The 27,558-nt window shown below is 40.6% G+C and overlaps 1 long non-coding RNA gene across 1 annotated transcript in view; it reads left to right on the top strand.

The window, feature by feature from the left end:
* LOC110363410 (uncharacterized) overlaps window positions 1–27,558 on the top strand; it is a 173,671-nt gene that overhangs the window by 86,790 nt on the left and 59,323 nt on the right. The window contains exon 3 of the long non-coding RNA XR_010471450.1: window positions 1,160–1,269. This is a non-coding gene — a long non-coding RNA (uncharacterized LOC110363410). The remainder of the gene's footprint in view (window positions 1–1,159; window positions 1,270–27,558) is intronic.

The raw sequence follows: 27,558 nt of genomic DNA, 5'->3' as shown, positions 1-27,558 counted from the left end.
TGCTTATGATTGCATTAATGTCAAACCTATGAAAAGGGTAAGTGTGTAACATAGTATGCTCCACTAGCACCAAGGCAATGACATCTGTTTTAGAGTGTAAGTATGAGAAAATGTTTCAGCCATGTATTTTGAATATCTATTTGAAGCTATGACTTTGCAGTAAATAAAATGTGTTTTATCCTTCCTAAGTCGGCAATCAAGCTTAGCACTGTGGCTTAGCAGGCTAATGTTCTCGTCACTTCAACTTTCTTGCTTGGCAGGAGATCAGCCTCTCTTTGTTGCTCACATTGGGCAGGCAAACTTGCGCATCTCAATCCTGCTGGCATTTGTCTCTGAAATAAATGGGCTATAGTGTACCTTTTGGCCTGATGAGGAGAATATGAATCTGGGAGCCTTCCTCTCAGCCAGTGTAGGACTTCAGAGAGGGGCTGATGTTCCTTCACCCTCAATGTCATTACAAACAATGTGGCTCCTTAGGAAAATCCTTGAAACACCCACAGAGAACTAAATTAGCCATGGCAAGAACAAAACCAAAACCCAGCCTATAACCTCTTAGAAAAAAAAAAAAAAAAAAAAAAAGATGAAAGCTATGGGCCTAAATAACTTGAATTGAATCATCTAGGGCTTTTTTCTGTTTCCTTGCAGGTCATATAAGAAGGGAAAATAGCACTGCACCTTTGATGTAGTTTTAATAAATATTCAAAGTCTCTTCAATTACTGCCTGAGTAATTAATGTGGATGCAAATCAAATGGGCAACAGCAGAATGACTTTCTGGGCTTCCTCAGGAGACTGGGCTTTGGAAGTAGCAGCACTTTGTTGTATGTGATGCAACTTTGAAAAGAAAGGAGAAAGCTGAGAACAGCAGGTGGTGGAAGCCACCCAAACATGCTGTATTACTTGCTGTGCATATAGGAAAGTCTACAATTGCACTGCAACTTTCAGCTGCTGTGATTTGCCAGTCACAGTTTTGGAAGTGATACTTCTTTGCTCTTTGTGCCCTGAGGGAAGTCTCTGTGCATTACCCTGCTGGCTGCTTGAGTGAATTTTTTACAGCAGAATAAACCTGTCTGTGAGAAAGAGAATGTTTTCAAGCCTAAACACCCATGAAGAGACTTGTGAGAGTTTAATTCCAGGAATCTCATCTGGTCTATCTTACAGTTTGATTCAGTGGTTCCCCTGTTGTGACCAACTTTTCTCAGAGGCACCTCAGGATCCTTCTCGTGATTCCCAACAGTATTTCAGAAACACTGCTTCTCGCAGGAAAACAGGTAGGACTTTGTGGTGCTGTTTTGAAACTGTTACAGTTGATGACAATGTTTTGGACTGTGGTAGTGAAGAGCATAGAGGGTCTATATGCTGTCTTGAAGAAGGCTGAAGGACATCTCCAAGCCCAGGGATTAGTCATATTGTTCTGTCACTGTAGAGATCCTGGGAAGCCTTTCATTCATATGCAAGAAGAGATACATCTCGTTGTCTCATTCCACCTCTCAAGCTACCAGCTGGACAACCATGTAATCTCTACCATAATGAAACTGTAGGGTCCTACTGTCAGTTTTTTTGATTCATTAGCTCAAAGTTCCCATTGTAGTTCCACTTCATGTGACTCTGTGGTTGCAAGGATGGTGGTGTGCATCAGTGGACTCTATAGCCTGCCAATTTTCTAAGAAAAGTATCATCACACACCATGTAGATCTATCCTCTCCAGAACCATATGGATTCACAGTCATGTCCTGTGATGCCATCATCCTCAAGTCAATCTGAAATGTGCTGCTTTTAGCAATAAGAGAACTTTTCTTAAACTTAAAAATGTGGGCAATAGTTTGAATATTTCATGCCTCAGTCAAACAAGCTGAAAGACTAAGGTCTGCTGGATAAAGGATAAATCCTTTGGAAATCAGAACATGGATGTGAAAGGTTCAGTTGTCTTTCTGTGTTTCAGCTTCCTGTTTTGCATTGTAAAATCCCTAGCAGCAGATGGCCACTCTAGGGGGCCTGTAAGGGCAATGCTGCGCTCCAGTTCCTGTAGATGAGGGCAGTCTCTGCTACTGTTTCTTATATTCATGTTTCTGGTTTGGAGGATGTAGCCCACATCAGTCAAAGCTTGTGAGTGACAGAGAAATCTGCACAGGAAACAGGATCCTTCTGTTCTGCTATTGCTGGTTAAGAAAGACTCTCTTTCTGATTGTCATTCCAGTGGTCTACAGCTTTCTGGGTTGATAAGGGGCTATATTTATTATCAATTGCTTTTTTCTGTGACTCAGCAGCAAGCAGGCTGAGATTCACAAACAAAAGTAAAATGACATCCGCAGTTGTCAAATAGAAAAAGGCAAAGCTGGCAAAGGCATTCTGCTTTACTGCTTCTAAGCGGATATTGCAAATAACAGAGTGCACATACACACACGCACAGAGAAATATTCAACATGGAATTCTAAAACAGTTGCCAGCATCTGTGTCTTGGTGAAAGAAAAGTTGTTGCCCGCCTCAATAAAAACTTGTATTTTAAGTTCAGCTGATCAAAGATGAGCACAGCAGCAGCTGCAGGCCACTGCGGCAGCTGAGCCAGTGAGCCCTCGCATCAGGTCAGAGCCGACCGGTGGCAGCCGGGCAGGCGGCACCAACCAGAGGCGTCAGCCTTGTAAAAGACCTCAACAGCATATGGGGATGGTGCATGCAATTCCAGCCATGCTAGGCACTTCTCTGCTGTTAAAACTAGTCTCTGCAAGTGCTGATGGAACAGTAATGGATAAAGATAGGGTAGTCGTGGCTCTCTCTATGCTACTCTGTGTATGGTCACTGAGCTCCTATGGATGACCCATGTTATCCACATACATGCTTGCCCACCAATGTTAAGCACAGGGGACATCATATGGCAGACTTTTTTGAAGCATCACAAGAAGCACTGCTGAACATCCTGCCCTGAAAGCCACTTTGGCACAGTCAAAACAATCCAGTAAATTCCTCATCAGCACCTGATAATTTTCTTTATCTTTCTCAAGTTTCCTATGTGACTCAGAGAATCAAGAAGCTAATTCTTTCCATAGATCAGCTTTCTGCTACAATTGGGTACCTTGTTCAGCATTTTCTTATCTGATCAACTCACCAATTATTTTCCCTTGTACAGAAGGATCAGTAAATGAGGACCACTCAGAGCTTATCAATTTGTTGCTCAAACAGAATCCAAATCAAACCTTTTTCTGAAGCTCAATGCATGTTGCCCAGCTTTAAAAGACAGGTGCTCACATCTCTGTCCTTTCCTGCCCACCACAGCTCTAACCAGAAAAAGGGCCTGAAACACAACAAAAAAGATTTTTTGCTATGAGCTTATATTCCTTCACCTCTGATTCTCTTTCTGCCTCTCCTAGATTCCCTTGATCAAGAGTCTCTTGATCTTTTGGTTCTGCAAGTCTTCTCACCAATTTTCAAACATATCAAATCATTCATAACTTCTCCCTTTGAGAAATGTGTCAAGTTCCTTTTGCATGTTTATTTCTGATCCACTTTGCAGATATTTTTAAGAGCTACCCTACATTAACGATCCACTCTTCACCTTTCTTCAGAAGATTTTCAAAACTATATGCCAGATTTTTTTGATCTCAGGAGTGAAAGCAACTTTTTACCTCTGTTTTTTGAATAGCTGGGAGGAAGCATTGTCAGTTTTGAAGCCTCCAGCTCATGGTATTTTCTGCTTGAACATGAATTTGAGCATAGCCAAAGCACGTATTTTTCACCTTAGATAATAAGCCAGTTCTCTAAGGACAAGAAGCTCAACAGGTAATTTGACATGAATTTTACTGAAATCAGCTATCTACATTACACCAGCTGAGACTTTGCTTGGAGAAATCAAAAGCAAACCTCTCTGGAAAAAAAGTACAGTCACCAATTGGCTTTAAGTTACTTTTATTGTTAGTGCTCACTTTCAGCTTGAGGATGTCAAAGACTGTTTTCCTGAATTTTCTCTGTGCTTTTCTGTGGGTCCTCTTCATGCTATTTGGGTATAAATTCACCTTCCCCTAATATATTAACTTCTCTTGCTCCTTGACCTTCAGACTGGGTGCTGGACTGATCTCTATATGAAAGCTGGCTGACACATCCTGTGGCTGTCGCTGAGCATGACTGAATGGCCTCTTTTTCATACTTCAGTGTCTGTCCTGTTCATTTTTGGAGAGCCCTCTAGCACCGCTTCATTTTCTATACAAAATAGCTGCTGCAGTTGAGAAGGCTGAAAGGATCCATGCCCATTTCTCTCCCATATTGCCCTATACTTATGCTTTTTTTCCTCCCTATTCCTTTGACAACGATTCAGTTCAGCGGTAGAGGATTGCAAGTCCCAACAAACAAAGTGGTGACTCCTTGATGTCGTTGCATCTTCCATAATGAAAGGTATTCTTCTCTCGTGCCGGTGGGGAGGTGTGCATCAGCACTGCTGCCTGGCCAGAGCATCATTGGGAAATGCAGTTTGGTGGAGGGGCCAAGTTCCCAACAAAGAATGGGAATGGGAGGAACTTGAGACCTCTGGAGTGCCATGGTGGCCATTCAGAACTGAAGTATTTCATCTAGTTTCTTGGTTTGCCTGCTTCAGATTTCAATGAAAAATTGAAATGTTCTGTGGAAAGCAGAACCATTTCATGAAAAATTCACTGCCACTGAAAGCTCCACTCTCTGTTGCAAAACAGTTTGATGTAAAACTTCTCAGTTGGTTCCAATTAGGACAAATGTAGGGCGCTCTCTGTGCTATCCCAGGGCTCAGAAGGCAACCTTGCTGTTGTCCTGTATCTTCACCAGCAATAAATGTTTGATCAACTTTTGTGCTCAAGTTATAGACTTAAGAGGAGGGGAACAAGGCCTAGTTTATTGAAAGCCCCCTTGAATTCTCCTCAAAAATGGTATGACTTGACATTCTTTAGCGCAGGGATGAAGCTTTTTCCTTTTTCTTGTTTCTTCCTTAGATGTTTACATTGTGGAAGTCCCTGTGTTTGCTCACTAGGAATGTCACCTGTTTAGCTGGTATTTTTCAGTGAGATGGATTAGAGTATTCAAAGACATTTAAGCTGATGTGCCTCTAAATGAAATGCTGTAATAGTTATGGAGGAGATATACTGTAAAAAACTATTAGCCCAGTCTTGGTGTAATAGAGAAAACTAAGACTGACAGTTGCTGAATGGACAACCTCAGCTGAAAGGTGGTCACCACAAGCCTCCCTAGCTGGCTTGAGAATTTTTAACTGCACATATTCAATAGAATACGTGCCTTTTAACCCTCAGGAATTCTAAACCCAGTGAGTGCATTATCCCCACCCATATCCCCTGCTTTCTGACTGATTACTGGAATATGGGCAACATTTGGTGGAGGTGGCACATAAACCCTGTGGCTGCTTTCATCATTCTTTCAAAGGGAGGGAAATAATCAAAGAGCTGCAGCAAGAAAACAAATGGGCAAATAGCTGTTGAAGCAGGAGGTTCCAGCTCGCTGGAGTTCAGCTTATTACAGGCCATATGCCTGAGTGGCTCCTCTCACTGAGTGCTGCACCCAGCTATGGAAACAAGTGTGAAATTGTCTGTGGTTCATCAGGCCTGATTTGCTATAACTGTGTGCAACTGCTGGGAGCACAGACATAAGAACTTGAAGAAGCTATGGTGCTAACAGGAGGGAGAATCCTTTACAAAATATAAAATTAATATACAAATTCCCCGAATATTTAAATAAAGATATTAACAGGCAATAATGATTTGTTTTCCAAGCTCACAGCAGATGTTTTTCTTTTAGTACACAGGCTATATTCATAAATGATGCAGCTTAATATAAGTAGGGAAAAAAATTATATGCTCTTCTATTTTATTTTTAAATACCATGAGGTTGGATGAATAGTTGCTCTTGACAGACATCGCTAGTTTGCACCCTTTCAGCTGTGCCTGATGTTTGCAGGGCTTGCTGTGTAAATGAGGAACTAAGCACATGACTCAGCTCCTGAATGATGGATGTGTTAAAGAGACTGAATGACAGAACTGGCAGAATAAGAAGAACAGAAAGGGTAGAAGTCTGTTTTTAACCTGGCATTTCAGTTATCTTTACTTGGCAGAGCTTCTCTTAAGAGTGCTGAAGGCTTAGGCCCCAGTCAACCATTTCATTTGGGTGTTAGGAAATCTTAATTATCTAACAAAGACAAGTGGCCATCAGCAACGAAGAGCTTGCTCTACAGCTGCTGTATTCCCCATCCTCTCTGCAGAGGACTTCTCTGCTCAGAGGCCTTAACTGCTTAATGACTTGTTCTGGAAGATTTGTTTCTGCTAAAGTGGCTTCACTAATTTGGAAAAAGTTTTCTTATTCCAAAAAATGACACATTCACATTTAGTTATTCTGGAGGAGATACTCTACTCTTAGTTCATACTATGTCCTTAATTTGAAAGAATTTCCCTGAAGAAGGTGATGCTGCTTCTCTCATCACCTCTTCTGCATTTTTGTGGCCAGGTTTTACGGCTCTGTGGCCTTTTTCTCCTCCAAACTGGGGTTATGTCATCTCTGTAGTAGCTCTTTACGCACATAATTCACAACACTATCCATAATTCAGTACAGCTACATCAGTCCACCCACATTCTGTGAAAAGGATGATGACAAGCTGTGTTTCATTTCATTTATACTCCCCCTCTATGTGAGAGACTACTGTCCTACATTTGAAACCTTTCACCTTTATTTTCCACTTTATTTTCCACTTTGGCCTTTTGCCTCCCCTTTTATTTTGGCGACTTGAAAGGTTTTTTTACTTCAGTTGTGTGTCTTGCTTAACTTTCCCAACATCACATCAAGTAAGGATGCACTTTATAACTAAAATGAGCTGTGCTGACAGCTCTGGTCTGTTTCTGTTTTGGTTTGAAATGCTGTTACATGAAATGCTAGGAAGGTGTCTAGACACGGTGCAGGGTAGGCACCAAATACACAGGTAGCAGACATTACTAATTCTGCAGTAGCAGTTGCTGTCCTCCTCCATGTTAGTTCAGAGGAAAAACAGGTTGTGTGACAAAGTTTTCGCCTGCACAGGATGGTTTTAACAGCCTTTCTCTTCTTGTAATAAGCAAAACTAGACATAGGAAGTCTGTTTCGTATAAATTAAAACAATCATCCCAACAGTTTTATTAAAATTTGCTATTCTTTGTCTCTGTGTCACATAGGGTCCATTAATTATTTAGCTGTCTCTGAACATGGCTCAAAAGAACAGGGTGACCACCTTTTTCAATAAAATTGCAGATTTACAATTTTCCAGTTCAGTGGATTGGTAGTATTTAAATATATTGAAAGGCCAGTGCCAGATGTCTCTACATCCCTTTGTGGCATTTTACTGAGAAGGGGGTGCTAGAAGGGTGCATGAGGAGAGAAAGAACAGAGGTAGAGAAGAAAAAAAAAAGGGGGGTTTACAGTGCCTGGAGAGACCTAAAGTTCAGAGGTAGCCCTTAGTGCCTCCTCAATCCTCTTTTTGCTCCCAAATGGGAGCAATGAACATTACTGGGATCCCAGACAGGGCAAGGCTGGTTTCTCCTGAGAGGTATTGCCCATCACTCTGGCTGTCAGATGAGGAGCAAGCTTGTCTAACTGTCTCTTTGCCCATTGACTTGCCGAGGGAATATCAGAACAAGACATGAACTTTGTACCATGCCTCAAATCCAGGTAGGTTTGCAGAGGGTGCGGGGTGATTTATGCTTCCTATCAGGTCTGCTTGGCTGGAAAGGTGAAAGATGAACCCACGCAGGATTTTCCTGCTGTTGTCTGCAATTTAATATTTGTTTTCTTCACCTGGAAAATTGCATATTCTTCTGGCAAGAAGGAAGACAGGAAGAAAAAGAGAGGAAAATAACGTAAAGTGAATGAAAAGAGAAAAATAATGGTGATCTAATTAAAAAATATCAGAAGGAAGAAGGATTGGCATTAGTGACAAAGGCAGAAGGAGAGGGTTGCATCTTTGTGCTTGTAGCTTGTGATCCTGACATAACTAAGCAACGTCTTGTGGCTGCCTTGCTTGAGGATGACAAACAGCCTTTCTTACAGACACAAAATAATTAAATATCTCCTAAAACTCAGTCTCTCAGTGCTTATGGTAACATTCATGGACCACTGATGTTGGACACTGCTGGTGGAGCAGGAAGCACCGTGACCTCCTGCTAACAGCTCAGCTGAGTGCCAAGAGACCAATTTAGAGGTGAGAAAGGACTTTGGGTACACGGATAATCTACTGAGAACAGTGCCAGCTTGTGCCTGGTTTTACACATGGGTGGACCAGCCTAGGCACATTCCTCCTCCCTGCCCGTGCTGCTAGGGAAATAGGGCTGTGCCTGGATGTGAGTCTTACTTGGGGTGCACTTGGCATGTAGGGTGAAAATGATGTTGGCTCACCACAGATGACTACACTGTACATCTGAGATGGTCATTTCTGTCTCCCTTCGGAAGCTAGAAATGAAGAGAAATGGACATGTCAAGAATGCAGTGCATCAGACTTACTTTATTCCTGTCTTAGGATGAGATAAATATCCCCCAGAGGGAACTGTTTCTCTGCTTCTTTATGGCCATATCAGGGTGGTCATGTCTGTAGTTGGCATCTATATTATGGACAGATACTTGTAGTCAAATAAATTGTACCTGCAGCCTGCCTTGTGTTTTTGTTTGTACTGGTGTTTTACTGTTGCAGAGATGCTGTGCAACTGAGATCCAGTAACGCTTGTGCGATATCTATACAGGGAGGTGAGAATGGCGTGGAAGTGCCTATCATAATGTAACATGACAAGTTGCTCCCCCAAGAGCTGTCAGAGAGGAATTCCTCTGGCTGTAGCACCTCTGTTCAATACCACATCCACGAGGAACCCAGGGAGTCACCTCTATGGCCTCATCTTCCTGACTTGTTAGTAACAGGCATAGGTCATAAAGTAGATGGCTTGTTGCAGCAAAAGCAACACTGGAACCTGAGCCTTCCTGGATCCTGAAGTTCCTCCAGAGAAGTCCCAGCCATATGTTGACAGAAAGTCTAGATACAGTGAAATTATTGTCAAGGGACACAATGGAAGGGCATCTTGATGTAAAATGTCTTTTTGATTCCTTTTTATTGAAATTGCCTCACTTTGATTACATTTATCTCTATCACACACACAAATAGGCTAGGCTTCCAGCAAAATTATACATATTTCTAGTTTATTTATAAGTAGGGTGCTTTAATTTTGCTGAAAACAGTGTTTTTACTGAAATGCTTTTTTAATAAACATTTATTGTCCCAATACAAGGAAACTGTACTGAGATGTTCTTTCACATGGCACATTAGGAAATTACCTTTCCTACATGCTTTCGTGGGATCAGGAGTTCATCCAAATAACTGAGCCTGTCTGTTTGAATATTATATTTTGCTCTAAAACCTCGTTCATGAAAGTTATCCTGTTGACTGTAGTCTTAATTATTAAGATTCTAGCCTTTTTCCTAATTTTTGAAATTTTAGTCGGTCAGAGTTCCCTATTCCCACATTCTTGGTATAAACATGGCAATAAATACTTGTTTATGAGGCACAAAGATGTATCACAAAAATTAAGGAAAGGCTGGGACTCTGCTGATGTTTGCTTACATTGCTATGGAAGAATATGAATGCTTATTACAAAAAATCGCCTTCAGAAAAAGATAATTGTTTGAAATTTGCAGATACAACCCAGATTTTTCTTTAATCTCTTTTAGTATATTTGCCAAATGCACTAACAAGTATGCTCTCCTGAATTCTTTCTACCATAGGTACACACTCACACATGCACACACACACAAAAGTGCATGTGCACAGAAATTCCATCAAGCATTTTAATACCAGTGTCAGGCTTCACAGCTCAAAGTTATTTTTTGTGTAAGTAGATTAGGACTTTGATTGGCTTTTTAGAGCATATGGAGAATGTGAAGTACAATAAAGCATGCTAAAGACTAGAGGCCAGATAAAAGTACATCAGGAGCTAATTACTATGTACATCATACAGCTGAAAACGAAACACAGCAAGAGACCAAGAGGCATGAACAGATTCCATTACATAAGATTATAGTGATGGTCTGAGAACAAAAGTGGAAATTCAGACCTAAAGAGAAGAACAAAAGGAAAAAAAAAAAAAAGAAAATAAACCCAACAGTTGGAAGACCTATGGAGTTTTAAAAATTTTCTAGCTGGAAGGGTATTACTATAATTCTTTTCCATGGCAGAGCTGCACCTCCCTCAGGTTGAAAACAAAGACTCTTGCCTGCTTTCACAGCTCAGACCAGCAGCAGTGATGAGTGTTCACCTCCTGCAGGATCCTCCACTTTTTGTCATAGCTACTGTGCATTGGAATAGCACAAGGCAGAAGGAAGCTGAAGCTGAGCACTGGTGTAGAGCAGTGTACTGAGCACAAAGAGGCCCTTCATGCTTTGTGTGTCCTCACAGCAGTCAAAATATAAACTCTATCATGTTTTGCTGTACATGTGGGGTGCTCTTGTCCACTCCTCTCCAGGCAGCAGGGGAGGCAATGGAGGTAGAGCCCTTTGGGCTACCCACAGTCCAGTGCTCCAGGGCTGTCACCATTTTTCTTTCAGAAATGACTGTGGTTGCCCCTAAGACATTCTTTCTGGCTACCTACAGTCTGCAGGAGCCACTTCTCAAATTTTTGGACATAAGGCTGCCATCCAAATAGAGTTCGTCTTGCTCAGTTAAAGAGGGTTTCTTGTTTTACTTTGATTATGTGTAAGGCTCTGCTGTAATTTGATTTCATGTGGAGATGAGATGTACATGTAGGTAAAGTGGAGAATAAAGTGAAGAATATCACTAGGCAATGAAACAAAGAAGCTAAAGTAATACTGAATTATTTTCTCAACAATGCAGGCTGCTCTGCAACATGCTTGCATAGCAGAGTGGGCCAAGTCTTCTCGTGTGAGTTGGCAGTAGAGAGGCTTTTCAAAGCATTTTCAGATAAACCACTTCTGTGTAACTTTTTGAGGATGACTAATATTTAAGATGGATGGTTGTCAGAGTGATAGACAATTGCTTTTTCATTTTTGCTAAATATCCAATTTACAATAGTGCTAAGTTTTAGAGTGTTGTCTTTTTTTGTTGTTGTTTGTTTGTTGTTTTTGTTTTGATGGTTTTTTTCCATAGCTGACAAAAAGTTAATTGTAAAAAATGTGCCTAATTAAGCCATTCCCAGTCCCCTATTTCCTTTGCACACATAACAAAATATACTGAATTTCCAAACAGGAAAAATATTGAACATCCTAAAAATGAACTCTGTGTTGCTTTGAAGAATTCATAAACCTGTTATCCTGTAGCCTCGCCGAAATATGTGTGCTGTTTCTGGCATATTGTATATTAGTGTGCCTTTTTCAGAAATACAAACACCTTATAGATAGAGAGTATCAGAGAGATAAATAATTTTTCTTTTTGGAAGATTATTCTTATGTTGGAAATATTTTTTATCCCATTAGAAATAGCAAGTGAGACTAATCAAACAAAACAGCTTTTAAACAATACTCAAAAGTTAGCAGCATAAAATATAACCCGGTTTTGTTTTGTCTTCTAAAGCTGTTGTCGCAGTGCACAGTCCTTTTTCACAGTTCAGCCTCATGTGTCCTCAGCCCACAGGCTTTCCTCGTTCAGACTCTGTAACCAGACTTTGGGCAAAAAGTATGCTCCTCAGCACATGCTGGTTAGCACCCACAGTGGCTGAGTGCTCAGGCCTCCCACCAGGATGAGATAATGCTGGGTTTCTGCAAAAAATGCTCTAGAACCTACAGGTGGTTGCTTTGCTACGGGGAGATTATTCACACAGTGAGATGCTACTGGAAGTGACAATGGATGGCAGATCCAACTCTGAGTAAGTACCAGCCAATGAGCCATGACAGCCCACAAACTGATATATACATCATATACAGCAGAAGTGACCAACGGGTGCTATGAATTCCTCATAAGGCTTTGGAGCAGTTGATACTTCCTTAAAAATATGTTTAGGGCAACCGAGATTTGAACTTGGCTCCAGTCTAGGGAGGAAGCAGCTGCTGGTTTCAGACTCAGTGGATGGCAGTGGAGGGGTTCCTCAGACAAAAGTACCACTCATTTGTAATTACATAATGACTACAATATTATAATAATAACTATATATTTACTTGTATTAAGTAACGTCTTGTAGTAAATGATATTTCCAAGCTCCTGTGGATATAATTTCAAAACAATTTAAAGGACATGAACCAAAAAAAATGAGCCTGGTTTGTTTTTTTTTTATTATTTTTCCTAGTACAAATGTGGCTCTGCAGACAGGTCTCTGATGGCTATAAGTTAAATTTTGTGTCTCTCTGGAGTAAGAAGGCAATTTCATTGCAGTTGTGTCTTGTGCAGACAGAGTGGCTGTAAAAATCTTCATTCATTCATTTTAGTCACAGAATTTAAAACTGCATTACTTGAAGACTAACAGAGGCAGATTGCTGGTGGTTTTGGGTAATGCTGTCTCCTCTTTATATTTATTGTAATATCAAACAAGGTTTTATCAGTATCACATAGAGATTTGCTAGCAGCATGCAAAAGGATTTTCTTTCTGGGAGACTGATTTTAGATAATTTGAATTTCTCTTTTAGATTTTATTTTTGTTGGATCTTATTAATTTTTCTCTGTAATTGTTAACACAACTCATTCTAGCACACTGATTATTATATCTTTTCCTTTTACGATGTTGAACTTTTTAATGTTTTTTAACTACTTGGTAGATACTTATGTTTCTCCCCTTTCAGCCGGTGAGCTGGTGGTTTTTTTTTTTTTTTTTTTATGCTGCTAAATAAAGTCAGGAATTTGGGTGAACTCTTACTCCATTTGAAGGAAGCACAGCTGACTGAGTCCAGAACAACTGGTCTGCAAATTTGAAAGGGGCATACTGCACTGGCATGCTCACATGTTTGTGCACTCCCACACTCACAAAACGGAAAAGTGGGCAAAATGGAGAAGAGGATGATGATAATCTGTGGAGGCAGCTCAGATGTGTCATAGCAGTCCCTCAACAAAAACAGCAAGGTGAAGCCATGCCAAGTTAAGACACCTAAAATTTTTTACAAGCACTTCTGTGTTTCTGTTTTGACCTGCTGAAGCATGTATAATCAATGCGGGTGCTGGGAAAGTCATCTGACATCAGCATAAGGAAAATGTTAAGCTCAGTTTCCAGCACATGATTTTTAAGACATTTTAATCCCCTACCTTTCAAGTGTGGATTTACTGGGGAGGTCAAGGGGTCGTTAACACTTCTCCTCCACAGCCATTAACACAGGCCAACTCAGCAAGGACTGGTGGTGTCGGTTGCTATGATATCATTTGCACATAAGCTTACATTTCTTTTTCCTTTTAGCCAAGTCTTCATCATCCTATTTCTTTAATAGCACTTAAAGTCTATAAATTGCCTTTCATCTAAATATAAACAGTTCAAAGTCCCAGTAAAAGATCTTACTCTTTCCAGCCCTTGTGTAGCTCCTAGGGGGAAGAAAGGACATTAGCCCATCATTGTCTTGCTTCCTACTGCAGAGACCAGAGCTGCATTGGAGAAGCTGTATCACTCCACTGCAGCAGTGCCTGTACATCACTGTGTGGGCACTAGAGGGTCAAGGTCGTGATTAGGCAGCCTTTTGATGCAGATTAACAAACCAGATGAAACTAAAATGTGATAACTGGCACCATCTCAAACATGGTAAAGCAAGGATCATTCCTCTTTCTGCTGTAGAGGCAGAGTAATGCTCTGACTACATAACCCTATTTGAAAATCACTCAGGGATGTACAACTCATACAGCCCGATACCCCTCATTCTAGAAATAACCTCATTTATTCAGTGTCAATTTGTGGTTGTGTACACGAAGGCAGAAGAATATGACATGCTTTGCATGGGACACAAAATTAAGCTAGCAAAGCGTGTCCTGTGTGTGTTCTTTTCTGTTTTCTTAAGGGTAAGCTTGTTGGCATTATGGATGGACGAAATGAGTTTTAGAAGCCTCTTGGGCATATTTGATCTGTTGCTCTCTGGAAATGGGGAAAAAAATCCCAAAACATAATCTGTGTACACAGAATAGATCAACTCAGAAAGCAAGTGTTTCCTGTTAAGTAATTTAATGCAATAGAAGTTGAAATGATGACATTATGATGAGTAGTGAGTGCAGTGATACAGAAGAAAATGGTACATCACCGCAACATTAATTACTTAATGACACAAAGCTGGTGATGTAAAAACTGCTGTAGGTGGCCAGAGTTGAGTATAGTCAGGCTGGTGTAGTACTCTGAACTCTAAATATGTATTTTGACATTCTGCCTCAAGTTAAATTCTGGGTTTTTTTCTCCCTTCCTGAGACTGTCTGGTTTCTTTTTTATTCTTATTTTTTGCTTCCTTCACAGTGCCTTGTTTTTGCCCAGCCTAGCTCTCCTGGGACAGACTAAGCTGGAAAAACTTCAGTTTGCTGCTATTTTACTCTGCTTTACTGAGCCTCATAAAGTTGCTTTAGAGACAGTCACTTTCTGGTGTATGAGGACAAGATGTCATGAGGCACATAGTAGAATAGTAAACACAGGCTTTGATCAATTGTCAGAAATAGAGATGGGAAGAGAGAAAAAGGGGGAGCTTTGCTTTAAAAAAATATGTAAACAGGAGTAAACAGAAGTGAAAGATACCACAGCTCAAAGAAAATATAATATTTGGGGTCAGGTGAAACCTCCTGAAGTCTTTCTCTAGAGAACAGGAGTTCCACTTCCACTGACTCAGCCATGGAAACTAGCCACCACCCCTGCTTAGTGACACACGGAGGCTAAAACCTTCTCTGTGATCATTATTTTCACCCATAGCTGGGTTTACCTGACCTTCCATGTAGTTGCGGGCCATTGCCACGTGAGCTCATCTTTAAAGATAACTCAGCGAGAACTTGACTCTTCAGATCCCCAAATGCCCAGCCCTTAGCAGTCAGGTTGGAGAAAAAATTGAGCAAATCCCTGGCAATTTGCTGAGCTGTTCTGGTCATGGTGTAGGGGGGTCCAGTACCTGCTGACATATACCTGTCACTCAACTCATATCAAAGTCCCTCACTGAAGCCCGTTCTCCACATAAAGGGGACTGGAGGCAAGAACACACATGCTTTTCCCTTCATTCTGTCTTTTAAATGTGACCTCTTATCTTCTGCTCATGTTTATTTATATACACTGGCACATCAAAAAAGTGACTGGCTATGTTAAGTACTGTGCTTTGATTTTAGTGGTTTGTGTAGCATCCAAAAACCATGAATAAAGTACATTAAAAAAATGCTGGAAATTGACATTGCATCTATGTTGATGTGCATTTCAGTTGCCAAGAAAAGAGCAGTTTGGCTGAAGGATCCAACAAAATCTGCTCACTGGGTCTTCCTTGGCGAGAGCCCACAAAACAGACTGCTTTCACACAGTACTCCCTTAATCACCATAAAGAGGTTTCAGAGAGATTAATAATAACTAGTGCAGTTGTTACACCCACACATAGTGACTCAGACACACCAATGAGGCCCGGGGAGAGTCTTTACCTGTGTGGGCCACACAGACACATGCCAATATTTAGTCCAATAAAGTTGTCTTCCCAGCAGCATGAATGATAACCTTGGAGGCAGATGATGACAGGGCCTGTCAAGTAAGCCCCTATACTGAGACACAGCCCAATATATAACAGCATCTCACTAGAGACACATTAAAGGCTGCAGTAGAAACCTTGCTCTCTTTCCTTCTCTCAAATATCGGCAATGTTGATTAAAACCAAATAATACATAGTCCCAGAGTCACGCTGTGCTGCACTGAGAGAGGACTCTGAGAGTAATGAGAGCCCATTTGGTTTAAATGAATTTTCGGACAGTCTTTCCCAAGCGCGGGGCTGAGGCAGCTGGCTGTTAATCAGGCGCGATGTAAGTGGGAGGGGATCAGACAGTGCTGCGGTAGTGCGGTGCTGAAGGAGCTTTGAGCTGCTGCTGCTGCTCGTGATAGACTCAGGCGTGTGGATGGCCCTGGTGCTACTGACTCTGTGTAGACACCCAACATCAGCCATCCATGGTTTTGGCTCTTTTGGTCTTTTATTTAGCTTGTATTTTGTGGGGTTTATGCCATCCCATCCCCTCTTTCTGACAAAAACGAGCAGCAAATGTCATTTGATTAACCACTCTGGGAAGAGGGGAGTGCACAAAAATACACTGGCAAGAGTGTTTAGTCAGATACAGATCAGCAGAAAATAATTCAGCAGAAAATAATTCAGAGGCTGTTAAAGAGGAAGTTGAATTCAGCAATCAGTTGACTAATTATGGATTGCCTCCTGCTTCTAGCTTGTTTGATGGCAAAGTTCCTATTGACTTCAATGGCACAAGATCAAGCTTGATACGTTTAGTGGACTGTGGAAGCCTTGAACTAGCATCCAGGGCTAAAGTGAGCCAACCGTAACATTAGCTATGGAAATAAAAGCCTTCCAACAAGAGAACCAGGGCTAAATTGAGGACAATTAGGAAGTATTTGAGCAATTCTTCCTACCTGCAATATGGCAGGAGGCCAGGCTCTGAATGAATTAATTTTGCGGCCAAAACTAAGTAAGGCAAGAAGCCACTTTGGAGAGGAACTGAAAAGTGGGAGAATCATCTCATTTTGTGTGCAGAAGGGGCACAGAATTGACTTCAGTAAGGCAGCACAACGTTGACCATCTTACTTAAAGTTTTGTTTGTAGATTATTTCCATAGAATTATCCCCAATCCATCCCAAATACACAGAAATTATCCCTCGGGGAGAGGGTAAACTCGAAGTGTGCCATACCATGTGCAACTGAAAAATGAAAGGTGTTTTGTTTGGTTTTGTTTTGTTTTCTTTTTTTTTTTTTTCCCCCTAAAAAGTCAAACAGGAATTAGACTAGGATATACTATTGGAAGTTTCTGTCCTTTTTTAACCTTCAGAAAAGCAAAAAATAGCAAAAAAAAAGCAAAAATAGCTTCAATAGTTAGAGTCATTTTCATAACAGAATTTAAACCATCAAACTTGCGATATCAAAGAGAGTCACACCATCAAACTTTTGCTATCCATCTCAAAGTTGTATTGGCTCACTCCCACAATTTTTACCATGAGGTAGGCTGCTTCTTCCAATTGACTGTGTTCAATGCAGTTACTGCCTGCTCTATACACAGATAATCAGTGCATTTACAGAGTGGATGGATAAGAGCAATAGTCATTCTCCTATATGCATGAATATAACCTAAATAAAATAAACTATCAACTCACTTATTATTTTAAATTCCAAGCTATTTGCCTGAGAAGTAGCATGCAATACATATGATAAACTGTGTGGGTGTCTGAATTTATGGAATGTGGGTGTGCAAAGATATAGCTAATATTTTTTTCAAATCCTTACATATTTATTGAAGTTGGCAGCTTCAATTACTTTGCTTGGATGCAAGTTGCCTGCTTTTCAAAATCCTATTTCTCATGTGTCTTGTTTGTTTTGCATACTACATCAGACGCCACATTGCAGAGGGTCCCAAAGAGCCTCTATGGCATAAATGGCATGATGCATTATTATGTACAGAAGCCTCTTTTCAGTGGTCAGACTTAACCTAAAGTTTCTTTTCTTCAGTTGTCAAGGCTGCCCAACTTGACAAGAAGAGTTCTAAAATAAGAAACAGAAACAAGAGGCTCAGCCTCTAGGGTTGTTTTAATACACTAGAAAGGAAGAACAAGTAAACCAGTAAAAAGGTTAGAAAGAGAAATGAAGGGAGAAGAGGCTAATATGATTAACAGTATACTGAAGGAAGCATTGCTGCTCTGAGATCAGCAGTCAGTTATGAGATAATGACAGGACTACACTGAAGCCACATAAAATCAGAGAAAACCCATTGTAATATTTATACATTACAGCAAGGGTTAAGGACATGGCATGGGAAGCCGAACAACTGGTTGCAAGTCCAAGTGTTAGAAGGATAATCAAAGACCCTGGTGGGACAGCTGGTAGGGTCAGGGCATGCATAGCCAAGTGCTGTTCAGTGCAGCATGTGGAATACCAGTGATTTGGCAGTTTAAGGATAATGTGCCTGTAGAACAAGTTCAGTTTAAAAGTTACTGCTGAAAAACATGAAAAAGTATCATCACTAATTTTTTATTTTTTCTTCATTCATTTATACCATCTGTTTGTTTTAAGTGGAAACCTCTCTGGTAAACACTAGGAAGAACAATTTTGAAACACCTTCCATATTGGGACATGAATACTACACAGATGTATAGTTGCCAGTAGAGTTGAATGACTAATTTTCCAGCAGTATAAATGTAAATAGTTTAATTGGGCATATAGTCTATTTCTTTCTTGTCCATGAATCTCCTTGAATAGTCTATGATGTTACCTACCTTATTCTTCATTTTAACTTACTATGTGAATAACTTCCAAAAATTTTAGGTTGTTTGTGAGCAGCTTTTTGTAGATTTTCAGAAATAAAAATAAAAATCAAACTGGTTTAGACTTAATGTGTTACTCACATGGTATTTCTGTTCTTCTGGTGGATAATGTCTCTGCAAATGGAGTATTTGGTGCAAATTTTGAGGATTCCAAATCTGCTATCAGTAAATACTTTAAATATTGACTGTTTTGAAGTATATTCTTGCCAGGAAATCTTTCTGCCAAATATTTGTAGGAAGCAATCATAAAATGGACACAAACACTGTCTAAGTATGTTTTTTTAAAAGCCTGAAGAAATCTTCGCCCATTCTTTTCAGATGGCTGCAATACTTCATGATCTTCAGCCAAGTGGAGAAAAATTGGTATTTTAGATGTTTATTTGAGGACATTAACCAAGCAACATTCTAATTATCCTTGCAAATCACTGTAGCGCTTTATTTTTCTTTTTGATATTTCCCTTTGTGCAAAGAAAGGTACAGAGGGCAATTTAAACTTGGTCCCTGCAATGCCACATCTAACAGAGATTCACAGAGGATTCCAGTATCTAAGCTTTTATGTGCTCCTCCACCCTTTCCCATCAACCAGAGGAGGGTGAAGCCCCCACATATGACATCGGCATTGGCGATGACCTTACAGTGAACAGAATAATGTAGGCAAAATGGTCTTTTCAACACCTGCTCTATCAACTGAAAGGGCTGCTCCCCTTGATGTCCTGCTGATACTGCAGTTCCTTCACTTAGTGCAGGTGTGGTGAGATGGGATAGCTATGTGGCACATTTGGCATTGACTGTGAGGGGCCTCAGGACCCCTGTGCCGGTACAGACCTGAGAGTAGAACTGTGCCTGATGGTGCTGGAGACAGAGTGGAGAGGGTAACCTCCTGCTAGCATAGTGGGAATGGGAAGGGGCAGTGTATCCACATTCTGCCTGGCCCACCTTTTCTGTAACCAAAAATAAATGTACACACATGTTCTGCTGTCACTTCCAGACTGCCCTTCTGTCTTGGAGAGTTAATAGTATGCACATCCCTTTGTAGCAAATGTTGTACTGGGAATTAATGCTTAGGAAAATCCATGCAGTGTTGGAGTTTAGGGAGCCAGAGATATCCTTCTGTTTAACCTGATGCAGTAAGGCAGGATTTAAATGCTCACTCTGAGATCCCCGGAACCAACCTGGAGCTGGCCATGGCTAATTAAAATAGAGTAAATATGTCAGAGCAGACCCCAGGGATAATACAGAGACATGTCTTAATTCCCAGCTTTTGGATGTAGAACTGAGATGAAACGGTAGCAGTGATACAGCACTTAAGGGTCTTATTAATTCTACTTTATACAGCCCATATGCAAAATCTGATGGCAAGAATGACCTTGACTGCACTTCCCTCCCCAGCTATAACTCAGTATACCCTGGTTGGGATAGAAGCTATCAGCACCTGGAACAAATGCTCTTTATCCTGCCATAGTTTTCCTCAGCATCACAGCACATCTGCTGACCTTGTCTTCCCTTGCCTTGACCAGTCCTTCCATTTTCTGGAGGGAATCACTACCTACTGCCTGCAGTCCTGCTAGTCCTTCCTTACCAAATCTACATGAATTCCTGTATCAGGAAATTGCACGAAGGAAGCTGCCAGGAGAGCATGATGTTTGGTCTGTGACAAGACACTGTATCAGAATTTGTCAGAGCAGCAAGCACAGTATTTAGGATATAAGAAGCAGAGCACCAAACTGGTTCATAATTCACATCAGCTATCCTGGTTGAGCGTATAACCCACTGAATGGGGCTGCCAAGCTGAGGGAGCACAGGAACTGCTAAACCTGCCTTCAAAAGGCACTACATGGTGCAAAGCTCAGGCTTGTCAGTCTGCACCATGGTCCAATGAATAAATCATGATATTAGAAATTAAACTCAAGTCTCAGTTTGCTCAGGATGGTGCCAGTCTATGTCTGAAGCACGCCTGGAGGGACAGCAAGCCACAGGATGGTGAACTGAGCAATTGATGACAACTGGTGCTGCTACCGTACTTAGAAACACTAAGCAGGCAACAATTCAGAATACGTTCAGAGTAGAGACTAAGATAGCAAAATAACCCAGAAGTGCATGTTTCTCTTTGCTGTGATTTTTATTTTCCTGATTGAAACCTTCCCACAAACTCCTGAGCCCAGGTTCCTGAGAACATGACATATGTCTTGTAGAGCTCAGGTAGCAAGGGAAAATGTCATGGGCCAGCCCATATTCTTCAATGTGTTTACCCACGTTTGTTCATTTGCCTATTCTCTACCTCTTCTGGTCTAAAAGGCTCTTCCCCTGCCATCAGCTGCTTTGACTCAAATAGTTATTTTTTTTATTTTTTTTATAACCTACAAAGCTTGCTTGTTTTGAGAAGAGGATTGGGCTATTTCTTCTCTGTGTCTGGCGTTTTCTACTTGCAAAAGAAGGCAGAGTTGAACTTGCATGCAGCAGAACTGAGATCCCAGTGCATGTAAGGGCATAACCTGGGCTTTTTAGTTGTGAAAGCCCAGAGGAAGAGTAGAAAACTTTGAAGTTCTTGGTTAACTAAATAAAGAATCCAGGCCTATTAGCTCCATTCAAATATGCTTAAGGGGGTAAGCAAACTAATAAAAGTGCCATCTAAAAAGTCATTGTTTCTAGATCCCTGGAGATGAACCAGTTGGTAAACATCACTGTGGCAAATCATCCCTGTTATCTAAAGCACAGAATCTAAAGAGACTGGCAAGCCCACTGAGCTGCACAGGACCCTGCAAAACTGCATCAGTCCAGATGGGCTGACTCCACAAGCTCAGTCAATTGAGAGCTACACTTTCTGCTACATAAAGCACACTTTCTGTCATCCTCTCATTGATATTATAGTAAAAAAAAAAAAACCCACACACAGAAAAAAACCCAACACACAAACAAATAAGCAAACAAAACCACCCAAACAAACGAAAAACTGTTTGGAATTACTTGAGTTATTACAGCACCAAAGCTTACTGCAAAATTCAGCACCATGGAAGTAACATGTGCCTTCTGTCATAAGCACAGCTTCTGGCCCATGTACTGGGACTCAGATCTTTTTTTTCTTGTGGCAGAATGATAATTTACTTATAAGCAAAATGGTGTCAACATATGACATTAGCAATGGCTAGAGGATTTTAAAGAAACCAAACTCTCTCTCATTATGTAAACATTAATATATTGAAATTTTGTTGCACTTTTAAGCATAAATCGTAGTGAAAAATAAACTGATAAGGAACACATTTGTTAGGTACTTTCAGGCTTTTATTCTTTCTAGTCTAATAGTCTGCTAATCACTAACCAGGACTTTTGGGGGATCCTAACTTTTAGGGATAGAGTTTACTATTTTGATCTGTTCCCCTAGGTGAAAGATATTTCTATAGCAGCTGTGCTTAGAAGCATTTATGGAAGAGAGGAAGGGAGTGAACCACCAGTAGAGGAGTGACTCCCCACAGCACTACTAATTGCCAATAAAAAGTGTCTTTTGCTTTGCAGATTAGGGAATCAACTGCAGAACAAAATCCTATATATTTGAGAAGCAGATACTGCGCATGATCGTTAGTATTAAAACCATATGGGATGGGTGTGCAACCGATAACCAGTGACAGACAGACATCTGAAACTACTCGTTTTGATGTCTGTATCTCTCTGCATCATTTGCCTGCCAACCCGATTTCCCATTGCTCTTGCCTCTTTCTTTATCATCCCTGCAACATCTGCTTGCCTTTGATTTTTTTTCTTCTCTTGTTCCATAGCTTGAAATATGTTAAGTGAAGTTAGCTAAGGGGACTGTTAGCAGCCTGCAAAACTTCCAATTTCTAGGTCTCTGGCTAGGATCCAGGCAGTTCAGTGGCAACTGGAAGTTGCTACCACCTCATGTCTGCCTGGTGACCTCAGTGACATTAATTGCTGGACGGGCCACAGTGGCAATCTCAGCAGAAAAACCACACATTCTCTGTGCTGAAATTAGGCCATCCTCTCCCCTGTAGAGTCAAGGTTGTGCCAGGGCTACCTCCAGCAAGGAACAAGAAATGACACCTTCATTTTCCTCATCCTTTTAGCTATGTTAAAAAGACTCATTCTTATTTTCCAAAGAACACAAAGATAGCATGACAGCTGAGACTGTGCTGTCATGGGCTTAAATACTCTGCAAGTGACTTAACAATAAGCATTACTGTATGGGTAACTAAATAAACAAACTGAATAAGTATGGGTATTAAACATGGAGTGCTTCCAGTGACACAGCTCAGAGCTTTTTGGTGTGACACGTGTTATCTTGCTCTCTAATTGACTGGTTAGCTTGATGCATCCAGGGAAAAAGACAGTGAAAAAAGGTCTCCACATCTCATGCTGCAGTCTACCTGCAGGCTGATCAGAGCTGTATCCAGGAGAGATGTTTTTTACATTTCTTGCTCTTCTCCTATGTTATTTCTGGCCTGTCAAGACCAGGAAATGGTTTGTCCCATGTCCCATGTCTAAGATAAAAACAGCAAAGTTTTCCTACCTTCCTTCCTCCCTCCCTTCCTTCCTTCTTTCCTCCCTTCCTCCCTCCCTCGCTCCCTTCCTTCCTTCCTCCCTCCCTCCCTTCCTCCCTTCCTCCCTCCCTCTCTGGTAACTACTTTGTGAATAGTTTCCTTGTGTTAGGGCAAACCTCACACCCTTAGGAGAATTTGTGCTAGAGCTAGAGCTAGAAAAACAAATTCTTCCATTTCAGAGGAGAACCATACTAATATTTTACCCTTTTCAGAGATCATGACAAATCTTGCCATATCCTCTAATTTGGAAATCTTTAATTTTCTTTTTTCTTTTTTTTCCTTTTTTTTTTTTTTTTGCCCCCCCTGCCCCCAGCTGATGATATGAGAGTTTGGACTGTTTTTCTTTCACTTTCTTGATATCAGAGAAGAGCATGGACGTGTGATCTCTGTAGGGAAAAACAAACAAAGTGAAAGCAAACTGAAAAAATAAACCATTACTTAAGGAGACAAAGACCTAATAATATTTGAAACTACATCATGGGTGTTTGGAGCCTGCCTCGACATTTTACAGTGCTTGGGAATGACAATACAAGTTTATATCAGATTAACCAGGATTTAAAGGTCTTTCTATTTAAACACACAAATCACAATTAAGCTAAATTTTATTCCCAGAATAATGTCATCCAAGTCACCTTGGTTCAATCTTTCATATTCATTGTCTTGGGTTGTTAACTTTTCATAAAAATGAAATTAATTTACTTACAGATGTTTACCATAAAGGACTGACTCACAAACATTCAAATTTAGTTATCTAAATCTGAATTTTCAGCCTCATTGCTATCTAGCCTTAAAGAAGGGAGGCAAGATCTTTAGTTAAAACTCCATCAGTTCACATCACTGGGCAAACATATTACTGACCTGGGTGTGTAAGCTGACATATGGGCTAAAGGCAAGAGATCTCTCAGTCCCTGGTCTGGGTAATGAATGGTGTTGCTGCAGCTTTGAATCACAGAAAGAGACCTGGGACTCAAGCCCCTTCTCATACTCCTTGACAAAAGGCCCAAAGCAGGGAGGATGAGACAGCTTACAAAGTGAAGGAGTATCTCATGCCACTAATTAAAATCCAGAATAAATAATTTCCTGCAGACCTTTTTCAGACTGCCAGGTCAAACTGAGCAGATCCATTCCTCTGCTATGATGCCTCTTCTTCTTTCAAGGCTCTCAAAGTAGAGGCACACTTTCAAACTTCAGTCATCTAATACAGGCACCTGGGTCCTCTGCATATTCACCAGGGAACAATATAGAGTGCATAAGTAAAGAACCTCTGTCTGTCCCTTGTTTAAACAAAGCTCTTTAGCATGAGAACAGATACACCGGGTCAGACCAAAAAACCAACTAAGCCTTCACTCTGACATAGCAACAGCAGATGTTTAGGGAAGAGTAGGACATTTACATCTAAATCTTCTTGCTTAGTTACTTTTTCACCCATCAGCAGTATATATATCACACAGACTTCCTGATGTGTCTATGGTTTGTACAAATTTAGAGACCCCATTAATTTTCCAGTCTCTCTTTGAACTGTGGTGAGGATTCAGTGTCTACCACATCTTAAGCCGGGATTTCTAAATTTTAGCTACATGAGTACATTCATGGGAGATCACTGCAAAACTGCAGATGTCTGTTGGAGCGAACTTAAGAAACATGAGTGAACTTGGAAACCAGAGGTCAGTGCAAGCACAGCAAGATTTATTTAGCCTTTTTCCTGCTAATGAGATGCACTCACATCCCTTTGCTGCATGAGAAGCATGCTGAGAGCAATGTGGAAACACCCCTGAAGCAGATGCCTACATTGAAGGTCCCAAGCTAATTAAGTGCAAAGATCAGATGCTATCTACAGCCCATAAAGTTTTTTTATGTGGCCAGGTTAAGTATATTTCTTATCATAGTTATCATCAACAGGCAGGACTAACTGTCAGGAATCCAGCCTAAGCAGGACTGGCTTAAAAGTTGTACAGGGTCTACATGATGGAGATGTCATACAATCACTAAAAGCCCACCGAGCAATTTGGCAACACTCCATATACTATATTCTTTTTCTCCTCAGAACTGTAAATAGTTTTGTGGAAAAACTTCTCAAATGTGAACATTTATAAGCTCAATTTGAGGTCACATCTGCCCAGTGATCACTTTTTATCAACTCCTTGCATTGCACAACAAATCTGAACTCAGTTTGCCGTGAATTGTCAACAACAAATTCAGTTGTTTGTAGCACCTTGTGCTGTGACTTGGGTCATTGTATTATGCATGGTCTCTGCATGAAGGGGGCTCGTGTTACCTGCTGCAAAATCATTTTTCACAGATACAGTATAATGAGTTTCTGGAAAATATGATACCCAATTACAGGTTATAGAACAGCTTTAGCAACCCTTTGAACCTTACTGGGATAAGCATTCACTCTAGTTACTCTGTTTTTAAAAAAAGTGGCACTCTTCATAATAATGTGTTTCTAGTTATACTTCAGTTTAAAAAAAAAAAAAAAAGCAAGCATTATCAAGTAATGGATTTTGAAGATCTTTAAGGCGGTACATTCTGAAGCTACTAAAAAAATTTGCATTTGGAGGAGGGCTTCTGCAGTCTCTGAAAAGGCATGCAGACATCGTTTGTGCATAAGAACATAATCTGAACAAGCTATAGATTGGACTGTCTTGAGCCATAGGCAGGGTAGGTAGCTGCTTAGGGTGGCAGACTGTTGGGATTTTGCTTATGCCAACAAATTTTGTTTCTGCCAATGGCTCCTGTGTCAGAGCCACTGACAGCCCAGCTAGCTTCTCCTGCTGAGGAAAAGGCTGGACTATGGGCTGCAGAAATGGCACAGAGACTCTTGACAGAGTTGCCCTGCCAAACCACAGCATTTTATATCTCCAGCTCCAAGGTAGCAGCAACGGAGGCAGGCTCTTTCCCTGAGTCCTTGCTGCTGTTCACAGAATTAAAGACTGGTTGAGGTTGGAAGGGACCTGTGGATGCCATCTGGTGCGATTCCCTTGCCCAAGCAGAGACACCTAGATCCAGTTACCCAGGACTGTGTCCAGATGTTTTTTTAATAACTCCAATGAGGGAGACCCCACAACCTCCTTGGGCAACCTATTCCAGTGCTTGGTCACCCTCATAGTAAACAAAGTGTTTCCTGATATTCAGACAGGGCCTCCTGTGTTTCAGTTTGTGCCCATTGCCTCTTTCCATCCACGCCAGAAGTTGTCTGGGCCTAGACTGGTCTTTGCCCTTCAATTGTGAGGTGGCTAATTCAAGGTATGGCCCTGAGCTAACTTGGTAGCCCATGGCCAGAAGATAGCTCCAGCCTTTCAGTTGCTTCCAGACTGTGAACTTGAACTGCATAATAAAAATAAGAATTAAATATGGTGGGTAAAGATTCAGGTGAATATGAACAGATCCAGACAAATGTCATTGTCTTCTTTCTTTATCTAGCCAGCTTATTTCTGAGTAAATTCCTCCAGAATATAAAGGGCAAGCAAAAGCCATTTGACTTATATGCAGTTTACAAATTAAGTTGTTTTCATCCTATTTTTCAAGTCCTTGTTTATATCTGATTAGCTAATGTCACCCAAGAGCCAGACCATTTGTTTAACACTAACTGCTTCTGAAACATTTCTGTTAGTATCCTCCAGAAAAACTAATGTCAGCTCTATAATGAAACAAAGGGTTATTATCATTCACAGAGTTGTGTAACTACATTTAATGCTAGGTTTGAGACTTGCTCTGTAGCTTATGGAAATTAAATTTCCTTTTTTTTCTACATCAATATCTTAAGAAAAAATCAACTCAAATAATGTTCAAATATGTAGGGATACAGATAGGGTTTTCTTACCCTTGCCTTTACAAAATCCATTAAAAGACCAAAAAGATTTGTTTAGACTTGATCTTTGTCCTATAAATTCCAAGGAGCAACAATAAGCAAATAATTCACAGTAATTAACTGAGATTTTGTAATACTAGTGCACATAATAAACTGTGTATTCTGGGAAGGTATGATTTGCTCCTTAGATGTGTCTGTAGGAATTGCTATACATTCCTGTTTAAGAAGTAATTCAGAAAGCTGTAGGTTAAAAACAGAAAAAGAGCTTGCACTTTTTTTGTATCAGAGTCATCGAATGGGAGGCCCAATGTTCTTTCCTTTTTTTATCCTGTCTTCATGTGCTCTCAATTGATTTGCTTAAGACTTGAGGCAGAGTAAAACCCTTTCACAGAGGCACCCCAAAAGTCAATTTAGGTGGACAACAAGCTCCAAAACAGACTTTATTCTAGCCGGAAAAGTATAGCAAATAAACTGACTAGAAACAGGGTTTATACAAACTATTTAGCACTCCAACAATATAAAACACAGATTCAGATACCATTTGAGGAGACTATTGGAGTATGACCACCTAAGAATAATGAGGATCCATAGTGTCCACACATACACTCACGAGCAACAAAACTAGAGGCCTCTATCAGTCAAGGGTACCCGGAAGAAATAATCATTTGTCTGGGTTAGGCAAGGGCTCTCTCAGGATATATATGGAAGAGAAAAACAATGACTCACCAAACGAGGAGGTGAGGTGCACTCAGTCCTGGGAAGGCTCCTTAGACAGAG

This window comes from Columba livia, chromosome 3, assembly GCF_036013475.1.
Source record: "Columba livia isolate bColLiv1 breed racing homer chromosome 3, bColLiv1.pat.W.v2, whole genome shotgun sequence".
Classification (NCBI taxonomy): domain Eukaryota; kingdom Metazoa; phylum Chordata; class Aves; order Columbiformes; family Columbidae; genus Columba; species Columba livia.
The sequence above is the reverse complement of the archived record's forward strand: the minus strand, read 5'-3'. Positions and strand labels throughout refer to the sequence as shown.